Source organism: Apium graveolens, chromosome 10 (genome assembly GCF_009905375.1).
Source record: "Apium graveolens cultivar Ventura chromosome 10, ASM990537v1, whole genome shotgun sequence".
In the NCBI taxonomy this organism is placed as follows: domain Eukaryota; kingdom Viridiplantae; phylum Streptophyta; class Magnoliopsida; order Apiales; family Apiaceae; genus Apium; species Apium graveolens.
The window spans coordinates 62005534-62009843 of record NC_133656.1 but is presented as its reverse complement, the minus strand read 5'-3'; the positions used below and the strand labels follow the sequence as shown (position 1 = coordinate 62009843).

Sequence of the window (4310 nt, the reverse complement as noted above, 5' to 3'; positions counted from 1 at the left end):
AAAGGAATAGAAGTTGAAACTATTGTTAAGTCTGTGGAGTTAAAGTTTGGTGCACAGACCCTTCAACTGTTTGTGAAAGAATTGGAAAGTGATCCAACAAATCATCAATTAGATGATGATTACTTATTTGATAGTGGGGGACCTACATGAGTTTAAGAGATGGAGAATCAGGAATTGATGTGGAAATCATGTCCACATCCAGAGAGATAGTTGGTGAGTTTTATGTTTGTGGTGTTTAGATTGTTAATGATTGGGGCTGTGACTCCACATATACTGGAGCCACATGAACCTGACTTTGAGATGATGTAGGTACCAATTCTGGGACTTGGGTTTGCACTGTGTATGCACCCTATTACTCCCCCATGTATTTAGATTTCTACTTTCTAAACACATGCTTTTGAGATGAAGCAACTAGGGATGTGCTAATTTCCTTTTATACCACAACAGTCTGTTGGGAGACTACAGTGTGTCTATCTTCGGTTACACTGACCTCACCCTCCTTATTCTTAGGGCTTTTTTGATTTTCACCCCCTCCCTCACCTTTCACACCACCCTGTTCACTCTTCTCAAGTGCTTCGGTGGGTTTTACAACTAGTTTCTTTTGAGAGATACTAGAGGTTGGTTTCTTTTCTTTGGATTCGGAAACTCTAGGTTTAGTGGCTTGGGTAGGAATCTGTTTGGTCACTGTCACAGATTCTATAGCTACTGTTGATTTCAAAGAAATCTGATGTTGAGAAATGATGGGAATAAAAGTGTTTACCTTACTTACCTGAGGTGCATCAATGATGGGAAGATAGTTGAGGGGCAGCTCACTGTTAAAATTGTTCCTCATTAAATCTGCAAGAACTCTCTTTTCCTGAACCAATTATCCAATTTGTTGTTTGGGTTCTTAATTTTCAGTTCTTTAGAAATATGGTTCGCCATCTGTTAAGTGGCATTTATGTCCACTTAGAATGCTCTATAAAGGTTTGAATTGATGATTTGTATCAAGTTATTTGTGTATTTGATGTGTTTTTGTAGTGATTTTGCATTTCAGGCATAGAACAGGGATCCAGGGCATTTAACATTGTTTTGATGCTAAAATGGTATTAAGAATGTGTCAAGAAGATTGCTCGTGCAAAGGCCATCTCAAACCAGTAAAATAAAGAAGGCAATTTCAGTTTCTCCAGAAGGTTAGCGCACCCGCGCTATAGTAGCGCGTGTCCGCGCCGAAGTTCAGAAGGACAGCGCGCCCGCGCTGATGAAGCGCGCGGTCGTGCCGTGTCGAGATAATAAAATCCTGATTCTACTGTAATTCTGTTTCCTAGACTCCTGGATTAATTGGAGTGCTATATATTGATAACTTATGCTCATTTTTTATAACAAGATGTACCAGAGCTTAAGGAGAAGGCGTAAGAAGACCGTATAGCATAATTCAACCAAGGCGAAGAGGATCTAGTTTATTCTTGTAATTTTTTGTTTTAAGTTTAATCTTGGATGCTAGTTTTCTTATTTGTTGAACCTATACTCTTGTTTAACGTACTTGGTTTATTATTTATTCAGTATAAAGACTACGTTTGTTATACCATGCTTTCATCGGAACCCACGTTGATGATGAGTCTAATTATGGGCTAATCGTTATTGTGGGGTTCTAGCGGATTTACTTATGGATTTCTTTAGTTAAATTGTTTCGATACCTTGTTGTGTGGTGATTGTATGATATCCTAGTATTGGTTGTGCTTATTCGTCTTATGAGCGTCGCGAACTTATAAGATAGCGTGTTAATCTCTATTGAAGCGAAAGTGAATTTAGGGGTTTAGAACTTGCCATGCTAGCATAGGTTCCTGTATTTGATATGCATGATTTGTAGGTAATTTTAACCATATTACTTGCCCTATTTAATCATGATAGATAACTTGTGCATTAAACCATTATGTTATCAAATTCAATAGATATATAGGGTCTCAATATAATTGGTGTATATTCAGCTTCTATCTCTTTTGTGGATGTCTGATAGTAGGGTAATCGTACAATGAATGTTGGCGTTTACTAGTTTTGTATTATCTGATTAGTGTCATCACCATTACAAGCTAAGGTTGAGAACAAAAAGGCTATTGAATGAAGTAGTAATGAAACTAGAATCTAATGTTTGTGTCATACAGTAATCAATCCATTTCAATCTCTTAGTTAATGTTCTTTAGTATAATCTCTTAGTTAATCGTAGTTATAAACCATCTCCATTTGTTAATCGTCTTAGCATTGGATAACAACCATACCATTGTTGTATAAGTACATTAATTGAAATTAACCTAAACCAGTCTCCATGGGATCGAACTAGAAATAATTTTATATTACTTGCGATCGCGTATACTTGTGTGAATATTAACGTATTTTTTTATCGTAACAAGTTTTTGGCGCCACTGCCGGGGACTCGGTGTTAAATTTTGGTTTATGTGTTTGTCATCATTGGTCGTTAAAGTTCATTGAATCGAACATTGTTAATTACTTATTTCCTTATCATTTTTCAGGTACTCTAGCGAGCGTGTATGCATACGCGTTCTTGGTCTCGTAAGAGAACACTGGATCAAGCTGAGGAAGAAGCTGTAGTAGCTAAGGAAGTTTTTGAAAAAGTTCTTGTTGAGGAGAAAGTTGAAGTAGAAGCTCTTATTGCAATGGGAGAACCAGAAGAGTATACTAAGGCTTTATTGGATTACTCTCAACCGAAGATTAATGATATTTAGTCTAGCATTTTCTGACCATCCATTTCAGCTAATACCTTTGAGATCAAGTCAAGCATGATTCAAATGATACAAAACTCAGTTCAGTTTGGGGGTTCTCCGACAGAAGACCCTAATATGCACATCAGAGATTTCATCGAGATCTGCGACACTTTCAAGTTCAATGGAGTTTCTGAAGATGCTATTAAGTTGAGGCTTTTTCCATTCTCTCTTCGGGATAAATCTAAGTATTGGTTACATTCTCTACCACCAGGGTCTATCACCAAATGGGAGGATCTCGCTAAAAAATTCCTAACTAAATTCTTTCCTATGACGAAGACTGTTGCAATCAGAAACGCACTTACTCAATTTGCTCAGCAATCTGGAGAATCTTTATGTGAGGCTTGGGATCGCTACAAAGAGATGCTTAGAAAGTTTCTTCACCATGGGATGCCTGATTGGATGATCATTAACTGCTTTTATAATAGATTGGATGCTACTTTTACACCCATGCTTGATGCAGCATCAGGAGGAGCCTTATGGGCTAAAAGCTATGATGAAGCTTATGAATTGATTGAGCTGATGGCTGCTAATGAATACCAGAACCCAACTCAGAGAATACCTCAAGGTAAGGTAGCAGGTATTCTCGAGGTAGATGCAGCTACTACTATAGCTGCTCAGCTTAAGGCTTTGTCGATGAAGGTGGATTCTTTAGCTAATTATGGAGTTAATCAGATCTCTAGTGTTTATGAGCTTTGCGTTGGTGCCCATGAGACTGAACAATGTGCTATTTCTAGTGAATCAGCTCAGTTTGTGAGCAACTTTCAGAGGCCACAACAACCAGTTCCAACCACCTATCATCCCAACAACCGCAATCATCCTAACTTAAGCTGGAGCAATACTCAGAATGCGGTGCAATAGCCTTATCAGCAGTATGTAGCAAAGCAATATAACCCCCTGGTTTTCAGCAACCACAATATACACCAAAACAACAACTACAGCTTCAACAATTCAATGAAAATTCTGAATTGGAGGGATTGAGGCTCATGTGCAAGAGCCAAGCGATGTCTATTAAGACCTTGGAGAATCAAATTGTGCAAATTGCCAATGCTTTGCTAAATCGTCAACCTGGTACACTCCCTAATGATACTGAAGTTCCAGGAAAGAAGGAAGCTAAGGAGCATGTTAAGGCAATTACATTGAGGCCTGGGAAGGTTGCAAACCCTGAAAAATCTCAAGTTTCGGAAGATGAAGTTGTGGATGAGGAAGAAGTGTAAAAGCAAGCAGAAGTGGAACCAAAGAAGATTACCGTGTGACATACTCTTCCCGAGAGTAATATAGGGGAGAAACAGATCTATCCTCCACCTCATTTTCCTAAGAGGCTGCAGAAGAAAAAGCTGGATAAGTAGTTTGAGAAGTTTTTGGAGGTGTTCAAGAAACTTCATATTAACATACCTTTCGCTGAAGCTCTTGAACAGATGCCCAGTTATGCGAAGTTTATGAAAGGTATTCTCTCTCGGAAAGTGAAGCTTGATTACTTAGAGACAGTTGCTCTTACGGAGGAATGCAGTGGTGTGCTGCAACAGAAGTTACCGCCGAAGCTTAAAGATCCTG

At 38.6% G+C, this 4310-nt stretch overlaps 1 non-coding gene across 1 annotated transcript; it reads right to left on the bottom strand.

The window, feature by feature from the left end:
• Window positions 1–3041: 3041 nt before the first annotated feature.
• LOC141694004 (small nucleolar RNA R71) lies at window positions 3042–3148 on the bottom strand. The gene has a single exon (XR_012563337.1). It is a non-coding gene; the product is annotated as a small nucleolar RNA R71 (small nucleolar RNA).
• Between the last annotated feature and the right edge of the window lie 1162 nt (window positions 3149–4310).